Genomic DNA, 10,657 nt, shown 5'->3' with positions numbered 1-10,657 from the left:
ATATTTTAGTGTCATTAATCATATCATATTGTGTTATATTTTTAAGAAATATCTTAGATAGTTGTATTTTGGTAGGACTAAAGAAATATTTGAAGTACAAGTAAATTATATGTTTGTATGAATACTTTACCGGAAAAACCCGAAACAACCCGAAAAACCGAAAAACCCGAAAAAATCCGAAAAAACCCGAGGTTGAAAACCCGAGTTTTATTGGTTTGGTTTGGTTTATAAATTTAAAAATCCGACACAAATAGTTTGGTTTGATATTTGAAAAATCTGAACCAACCTGACCATACGCCCCTAAGTACAATAATTGTTGCAACAACAGCTTACTAGTAGTAAATAAAGGAGACCTTTTAACATCAAACGCAAGACACACAATTGTTATTCCTAGAACAAAAGAGAAACTCTTTTTAGAGTCGCCAGCAAATTGTGATTCCATCACCTAAAGGGACTTGGGAAATTTGAATGCGAGTATCCGCAGCTAAAAACTTATTAAATTCAATGATGTGATGCCTATTTGGTTTCATTGCTTCCCTAACACACTCCTCTGGCATAGAAACTGTCCCAAGCCATAGTGTATTGTCATATACTATTATACCACCCACTTTCACCAATTCTAACATTCTCTAATGGTACTTTTGATAGCTAACTTTGTCTGTATCAATGAAAGCAAAATCAAAACTTCCTCTATTGTCATGCTGCAATTGAAAACAAGCATATATGAGTACGTTCGTTTAATCAACTTGGATGTATGACAAAAGAATTTAAAGTAATTTTACTTTTTCTTACATCATTCAAGAGTTCATCAAGGGCTGATAATGCCGGTGACTGAATAAAATTGATTTTATGCTCATCATTAGCCTTTTTAATAACTGGAAATCCCATCTCGTATGCATCTCGATCCAGGTCTACATAGCTGTAATCTGCATTATAATTACATATATAGATCAATCATGTTATACACATCAATTTGACAAGATATTGTAAACCAATTTTAGTTGTATAAAATTGTGATGCACTAGCCTTGCCATCATCAGGAATTTTAAGGAGTAAGGAATATCCAGTGAACACTCCAATTTCAATTGTCTTTTTGGCATTTATTAGTTTCAAGAGCAATGCAATTAGTTGTGCAGCTTCTGGTGCAGTTGCCATTACACATCTGGAAAAAACCAATTCAAGCTAAGTTGATTCATTTTTTTAAAACACATTACTTACTAAATATTAGGGGTGGCAAAATCAAACCAACTTGCCCAATCCATTTAGATTTTGGTTGGTTATTGACTCACTCATTTGTTAACTCAACCCATTAAAAATTGGATTGATATGTAACCCAAATGGAATTTTGAGAAATCTTGTTAAAATATTTTTAAAATAATTTTTTGATTTCATATGGTGTAATATAGTTATAATTAGGGGTGTACAAGTCAAACCGTAAAGTAAAACCAAACCGACAAACCAAATCAAACCGAAAAAAAATGATTTGTGGTTTGGTTTGGTTGGTTTGGCGTTGAAAAAAAAAACGACCACTCTTGGTTTGGTTTGATATTAAAAGAAAAAAAGTTAAACCGAACCCAAACTAAACCGACATAATATATATATATAGAGAGAGAGAGATAAAAAATATTATTTATAATCTACTTTGTTAATATATTTTTAGTTAGTTTATAGCTTTCAATGTTTAGAATATTATTTCAAATTTGGGCTTGTAAAATTTTGTAAATATTTTAGAGCAACTTTCACATATAGCAAACATAAAAATCATATTTGTATGTTATAGCTATAGTTTGTATAATTGCGCTTCATAGCAAACTTTATGTTTGCTATGGCTATTAATCTGTATATTTCGGTATACATATACATAAAAATCTGTATTTGGGTCTATTTGTATATTTCGGTATACAAATGGGTTCTGCATTTGTATATTTCGGTATACAAATGGGATGGCAAAAATCATGGAATGTTTGCTGCGAAGTACAAATAAAAGAAATTATGGCTATAACATTTAATTTGAATTAATAGTTTGTTATTTCATACAATTTTCCCTATTTTATTTTGTATTATGATCGGAAGTTACAATTATATTGTTATAGTTTTTCAAATTCGAAGTTAACATTTTACTTTGTAAATATTTTTTTATTTAGTTTGATTGTAGCCTTTAATCTTATTAATTTAACATAATAAACGTTGATATTTCAATAAAAGTATTTTGTACTCATGTGAATTTTACCATCTTTTCGAAGATTTCTATTCATTTAACATTTTTAAAGTTTAGCTTATCAAATATATATATATAATCTCTTTTTCAAATACCGTATAGTTATAAAAAACCAAAAAAAAATAAAAAAAAATGAAAGAACCGACTAAAGCCGAAACCGAAAATCCATTTACTCTTATGTTATTCTTCAAGTATATACTGGAGAGATTATATATATTTGATAAGCAAAATGAGGTAAAAATGGAGTGAAATTGGGTTAAAATGAAATGAAGTACAAAATGAGGTAAAAATGGAGTGAAATTGAATTAATTATGTACCTCATGCAATTCTGGACTCTGCAACAATCCTTTGGAATTTGAGTTGGAGAGCCACGCCATTTCTTTTGTGGTGAATTTACTACAACACTTGTATTTTCTCTAATGTCTTTTTTTTACAAAATAGAAAAGAGTAAAATATATATATATATCTATTTCTTTGGAAGCTTGTTTTTCTTTCACTAAAATGGAGTAGAAGCTGCAAAACCAAGAATCACAAGTTATATTAGCAATTGTTTCAAACAATCATTTTTTTCTCTCGATATCTCCTAAGTTTTGATCACTTATCTTCTACAACTTTTACTGAGAGAAAGAGACAAAGTTTGTTTCTGTTTTTTTATTTCTAATTACACGTGTTACGACTTAAACAGTGAAAAGTTATACTGTAATCTTCCTTTCCTTCTATTTTTTGGAAAGATAAATAAGGGTATAAAACACACTTAAATTGAGTATATTTTAATTTCATATCTAAACAATTGATCGTGTAAAATTTTAATATATAAACTATTTATCATTTATTAGTTTGAGAAATATACATATCTCTTTTATTACACTCTCATCGTGATGTGTAATACACTTTCTCATTTATTTAAAAACAATTGACACATCACACTTCACATGGACAAATCATTCGACTTAAACAAAAATTAAATAAATTATTAATTAAAGTAAAAGATTAAAATATTACTATTTCCAGAAAAAATTATAAAATAAAATGTAAAATATTTTTCTTACCCCACTCCACGACTTCCTCGAACCATAACCCCTCCCTCCCTCCCAATTTTTTAATTTTTTTTAAAAATATCTTTTAATATATATAATAGTTTTTTTTTTTTACTTGCCACAAGACTTTTCTAAAAAAAAAATTTTGTTTATGTTATATTTGGTATATATAAGTAGAAAAAAATATACTTTTCCTAAAAATATATGTACATATCTAACACAAAACGAGAAAAATGTAAAAAAAAAAAAGTTAAGAGCGGAAGGTTAGATGGGTGGAGTAGAATTTTATTTTATTTTTTAAATAAAAATATCTAATTTTTTTAGGAAGGAGTGGGGAATGGGGTGATGTCTAATTTTTTTTAAAAATATTTATAAAATAAATTTAATAAAATAAAATGATGGGTGGTTTGTCGGGGGTGGGGATGGGTGAGAAAAATATTTAATTTCTTTTTAAAAAAAAGAATTTTTTTTTTTTAAAAAAAAAGAATTTATTTTTTTTAGGATAAGAATACTTTAATCTTTAGCTTTTAACTAATATTGATAGTTTATTTAATTTTTGTCAAAGTGAAATATTTTATCCATATGTGATAATATTTTTGCAAATATAAGAGAGTATATTACATACACCACTTGGGTATGTTTTTCAAACTAATAAGTGATAATTTAAGTATAAATTTTTTTTAAAAAAAAAGAATAATTTAGGTGTGTTTTTGACACTTATCTCTTTTCTTTTTCATGAAAGCATTATCTACACACTACAACAATAAAATCTTTTAACAACAAGAATATTTACTTTAGTGGCAATACAAATTGTCACTAAAGCTTTTACAGATAATTAGTTAATTATTGGTGGATTCCTAAAGTTTTAAGCAAAATTACAGAGATTGTTGATAAAGATATTAAATATTTCCTCAATTTTGATGGCATATATTTGACCGCAATAGCAATGGCCACTTAACTCACCTAGAATTTTGCATCTGGCTTTGCCATTAATGACACCCCTTATTGACAGTAAAACTGCCCATAAATTGACCAATGCAAATACTTAGGACCCGTTTGGCCATAGATTTCCCAAGTAATATTTGGGGGAAAATTTGGTAAATAGTGTTTGTCCATACAATTTATTATTTTTTGACAAATATTTTTGGTAAATACAAATACTAGTTTTTTCTAGTATTTGAGCCAAATCTCATTATTTGGGATCTTTTAAAAATTGAAATTTTACACCAAACTTTTATCTTTTACAAAAACACTCTCTATAATAGTTGTTTGCGTTGTATTGCATAATTTTTTACGTGAACATCAAAATAGTGATGAAATATTCGGTGAATATGAAAGTGATGATATGGTTGTTGAGGAAAATGATGAACAATCGGCTCAAGGTAACAAAGTCATATGTTTTGTCTACTTCACGATGTATGTAATGATGCTTGTTGCACTCACTCCAAACTACCATATTGCTCTAGTGTCATGGACACTACTTGTTATTTGTTGCAACGAAGATCCAACTGACTTGTAATACAAACGTATGTTAGTTTTGATAGTTTTTAAAACTTATGTGTATAAATCATATTTTTCTAAAAAGGTGAAATATGTTTTCCAAATACTATGGCCAAACATATAGTGAAATTTCACCCAAATAATATTTGCCAAGAATATTTGAAAATCTATGACCTAACAAATATTGTGCGTCATAGAGATCCCAATAAATAAAAGATTATTATTAATTCACTATCTTAATGTTAACAACAAAAAGGAAAAAATTACACCATCTCATTTCAAACGCTAATCATGTTTTGAGTCGAACAATCAATTTCATCAAATATTTATAAATATAAATAACAACCAACTTCCAACAACAACATATGTTGAATTCTTTAATATAATAAAGTCTTTCATATCAAATCTCTAAACATCATAAAGTACTGTCGGAGATGAAAAATAATTACTATCACTATTGGTATTCAAAAAGGAAAAAATCCTTTTGGCCAGAAAATTTGGCCATAATTTGACCATAATGGCTCAAATACATGTTCACACTATAAACTGATTTATTTTTTGACAACTATACCTTTCTTTGTCAAATTTATATTTTTCTTATTAATTTATTCATTAATTATGCTTCAATAAATGAGAAAGTTTTCCAATACATAGTAAATTGACTAAATTTTAAATTTCTCTAACTTCCATACATACATGGCTTTTAATTTCTTTTAGAAATATTGTGAAATGGTCAAAGGCCAATGCATATGTAGTTTTTTTTTCTTCCTTAACTTTCTTGTAAAAAATCTATAAAGAATACAAAATTTAAATTGATAATTAGAATATAAAATTTAGAATATAAAATTTAAAATTTACATTACAAAATAAACTTACTCATAAAATTAAATCCAAAAATAATTTTAACTCAAACTCATCTTCTTGTAAAAGTCTATCATAGATGTGTCGATCTTTTCACAACTACAAAAAAATTACAAATATGATCGCAAAGGAAAATAATTTTAGTTATTTTTTCTTTTCTTTTTTTTATTCCAATCTCACTCTTTTTTAAAATTATTTTTCATCCTTTTCAAAATAAGAAATTAAATAAAAATAAAATATTCAGATAATGATAAGCAAATAAATCCACAAATAAGATATTTAAGACTGAAATTAAGCATTTAAATAAAAAAAAATTAAAAAAAATCAATTGTGAGAAGTATCAAATATATTATTGAACTTTATGAGATGGATCATATATCCCTATATGAGTTTTGTTTTAATAAAAAATTAAAACAAATTGATTCTGAAAAATCGATATTTTCACTTCCATCAAGCAAAATAGTTATCTGAACTATTTGTGTAACAATAGATATATGTGAACCACTTTATTTAACAAAAGTATATCAAATTTAGATCGTAAAGTTATAATAATGATAATAACAATAATAACAATAATAACAATAATAATAATAATAATAATCCAACATAATTTGCACAATATCTTTATAAAGATAAAAAATATGTTAGAAATCGACACATCATAAAAAAAATTATTAATTAATTTAAATATTATCTAAAATTATTTCAATAACGACATTTAAAAATTCAATACACTTTAGACATGGTGGATATCAATACATTATAAAAATTATATGAATCATATATTTCATATATATTGGTCCTAGTTATATAATTAATAGAAACCTCAGAGAATCATGTACCAGTGTTGTAGTTTCGCGCCCATGTGCTATGCCTATTTGATAACTTAAACAAGATTACTTATATTTATTAAGTATTAATATAACCTCTAATTAAGTAATTTTATAATTGATATATTTAAATAAATTTAAATCACATGTTTAAATATTTTTAAAATAATTGTTTAAGTTATATCAAATCAATAGTTATACATAGAATATGTATTTGTAATCATTTGATTGTTTAAATTATATACTCTTTAACCTTGATAACTAAAGTTAATATAATTTTTTGATTTTATAATTTAAAAATATGCCTTAATAGAATTTATTGATTATATATATGATTTTATTGATTATTTAATTAAGAATAGGGCCTAACTATTTATAATCATATACAATACATACATATGTATACAACTCAAATAAGTCGGATTCAGGAGCCCCTATTAATGAACAGGGGAACGGAACCATAAACTAAGGCCATAGAGGAACTGCTTCCTGCGTCTGCGGCCGTTGCAGCTAAACTAACGGAGGAAGGAGGTGATTGACCTCAATGCTAATGGTGATCCTTTTATTTATATTTTTATTTTTATTTTGAAACATCTTCTTAATTAATATAATTGAAGTAACTAATCGTGTATTCATGGTTAGAAATGGTGAATAATTTTAATAATTACTATTAAGTTATTATAAATTTGTTAGAGCAATTAGAATATACAAAATTTGATATGTTATTTGAGGTATAGTTATAAATGTCTTATTATATCTTTTTTCATATTTAAAACATCTCATTCTCAAAATTATATTCTTATTTTCTTCATAAAAGAAAAACACACACGCTATATGACCGGTTTATTAATCATGGTAGAATTATATAAGTTTATTCATTGATTTTATTTAAAGAAAAGTCAATTGTAAATTTGAAAATTATACTTAATTCAACTAAATTATGTATTACCGAGTAGGTAGTATAATTTTTAATTGGAAAATCATCTACTTTTGTCTATTATTAACATGAATTTTAATTGTCACCTTCGATAGAAAATTCTATAGTAAATGAAAATAATTTTTTAAAAATGTATATATTAATTATGCTATACTTTATTTACATACATTAGACATATTGTAATTTAAGTATCCTACATAAAATACATCTATTTTAAAGTATTATAATTGATCATGATCTTTTATTTATTCTTTTTGAAACATCCTCTTAATTAGTATTATATGAGTACTTTAATTTTTTATTCATGGTTAAAATTAGTGAAATAATTCTACCAATTTCTATATATGTTAATTCTTGTTTGGAATGATTATAATATAAAAAATTAACGTGTTATTAAAAGTTACAAAAGTCTTTCGTCAGTTATTTTTTTTATAAATATCTAACTTCCAAAATTACATTATTTTTTCTCTTGAAAAACATCCATTATATAGAAGAATCTATTTAGTTGATTATATTTAAAGAAAAATTTAATTATAATTTTTTGAATCTACGCTTAATTACTATGTTTTACTAAATTTGTATTACAAAATAATTAAGTATAATCTTAAGTAGATAAGATAGTCTTTTGTAGTTATTATTAATGAGAAATTTAATTGTCTTCTTCAATAAAGAGATTTATTTTAAGCGAAAAAAATAATTTTTCAAAGGTATGCATTGGTACATTGTGTACATAATTGAGTTCGGGAAGGGGTAGAGGAAGGATTGTAGGTTATATATATATGTAGAACATAATTTGTATGGTATAGTAATGAAAACAATATTAATGTATAAAAACGAAATTAAAATATTAATGTATAAAAATGAAACTACAATTTTTTTAATTAACTGAACAATATTTTTAAAAAAAAAAATCGAATGAACTATACACACATAAATATACACAAAAACACTTTTATTTCCCTTGGTTGCCAAAAAGTTTGTATTTTAGTAGTTCATGGAGTTTGGGAAATAGAAAAAAGTTACTTTTGTTTTGGAGGGAAAAGTATGATGGAATAAATGCAAAAATTGAAATAAGGATATTATAGTCTTTTTACCTTTCTGGCCAAATTCTGGCCAATTTTTTCTGGCCATTTAGCATGACCGGTATCATCATATTGGTATTCAACAATAATTTATTTTTTTTATATCTCCAATGTTTTAATCAATTATCTTCAACAACTTTTATCGTTTCCTGATTGAGTGAGTGAGAGAGAAAGAGGGAGTGACAGTTTGTTTCAGCTTTTTGAGGCCTTTTGTTTTATGCTTAAACGTGCTAGGACCTAGGAGTTGGTAATTATAATTTTCTTTTATTTTCCTCTTTTGAAAGAGTCTATTTTCATTTACACCCCCAAGTTTTTTAGGAAAGTAGTCCCTTCACATACACATACTAAATCAATAAAAAAAAATTAACGGCAATAAATATTCACTTTAATGAAAATACAAATTGTCACCAAAGTTTTTACAGGGAATTAGTTAATTTCCATGAGAGCTAAAATCACTAAAGTCTGAAGAGTGGAAGAAGTTAGATACCAATTGGAATCAAGTCATAGCACGAAGGAAGAAAGAAGAGAGAATTTCCAAAATTCATGTAGCATATTGCCGAAAAGTACAGAAATCTATGTACCATACCGCATGACTCTACTGGATTCATTTTTGTACAATGAAATAAATAAACCAGGGGATCTAATACCAACTTTGTCAGGACTCAAACTGTCGTGAGTGGCACCCACAGTAAACCACATGGTGGGAGAACCAACTACCAACCTAAAATTAACCCAACATACCATTTATTAAAACCATGACACAAATATTAAGGAAAAATAGTTTTAAAACAACTAAAGAATCAAATTCCCATAAATTTAATCAATAGTTCAAAACAATTGCGGAAGTAAAACCCTAAGAAATAAAAGTTATGGTACCAAAACTATAAACAAGTCCAGATGGGGATGAGACCCCAAAAACATAGAAAAACATGAATTAATAGTCTAATGTTGCTCGAAAAAATGGATAATATAATGGCCCTCCAGGTCATTTATGTGTTTATACGTTTTTCATCATTTAGAGTGTTTCTATAACGATCCCAAGTCATTTATGATTTTGTGGGATTGATATCTTAGTCACATGGTCATTCGTTTGGTTTGTATGTATATTTTTATGTTTTGGAGCTTTTGAATCTTAAATGGTTGATTTTGATCAAAAGTATAGGAAAACGGCCTCAGAATGCAATTCTGATGGTTCCACAAACTCTAGAAGGGTCGTTTTAGGCTACTAGCATGGTCCGCTCAAGTCGTCAGGTTTTCGGTGTGAGTTGATGCCATTAGGCGTTTTAGCTTTTAAGCTCTGGCCTAACTTTGACTTTGGTCAACATTCTTGGTAAACATGACAAGAAAATAATCTTGTCATTATGGTTAACTCTGTAATGTTGAGTTTGGTATAACACAACCCTTCGTGCGAATCCAGAGGCTTCCGTGCTGATTCTAAGCTCCCTTGTGGATTTTGACTACTCACTAAAACAAATTCAAAGAGCAAACGATTGTTGTCAATAAAAATACCCAACTAAGAGTCGAGGTTAAATCCCATAAGGATTGATATATTGATAAGAATTCAACTAAGAAATTAAGAGTGTGGACTTGTTCATTGTAGTAGATTAGAACAAATGGGTGGATGATTCCACCAAATTTACTAAAAGAGCTTGTGGTATCAAATGCAACAATTACACTAAAACTTTAGAAATTCAAGTAATTACCAAGTAATCTAGTGATAAACATTTATGGATAGGCTGGGTCATCTTCAATGACACTATTCTTCTTTCAATCTCATAACATCAGTTCATAGAATCTCCTTTTGGTCTCATTTATGTACATAACTAAACTGTAACGACCTGAGAGCACCCCCTAGTCGTTACCGGCGTATTCGACCTCGAAGAGGTCTTATACAAGCCCTTAGCATTCATCATAACATGTATCATAGAATAAAATCACGAAAAATTTAAAACTTTTACTTTGAAAGTTCAACTTCACTTCTTATATGAAAAATAGAATCTAACTTCGTCACAATGCACCATCTAGACATAGAAGTATCGAAAATAGGACTTAGCCCTTACATCAATAAGAAGTCTTGAAAATAGGAAGTACAACAATGTTTTCAACATAAGCAAAGAACTAAACATAGAAGATAGATCATAGGGTCTTGTCCTCGGACTTGAGGACTCACCAACTTGGGGAAGCAACTCCAA

At 27.1% G+C, this 10,657-nt stretch overlaps 1 pseudogene; it reads right to left on the bottom strand.

Annotated features, from left to right (window-relative positions):
- Positions 1–413: 413 nt before the first annotated feature.
- On the bottom strand, positions 414–1,155 carry LOC102604220 (probable caffeoyl-CoA O-methyltransferase At4g26220; annotated as a pseudogene).
- Between the last annotated feature and the right edge of the window lie 9,502 nt (positions 1,156–10,657).

Source organism: Solanum tuberosum, unplaced genomic scaffold (assembly GCF_000226075.1).
Source record: "Solanum tuberosum cultivar DM 1-3 516 R44 unplaced genomic scaffold, SolTub_3.0 scf00003, whole genome shotgun sequence".
NCBI lineage: Eukaryota > Viridiplantae > Streptophyta > Magnoliopsida > Solanales > Solanaceae > Solanum > Solanum tuberosum.
Note: the sequence above shows the minus strand (reverse complement) of the source record. Positions and strands in the feature narration are given on the sequence as shown.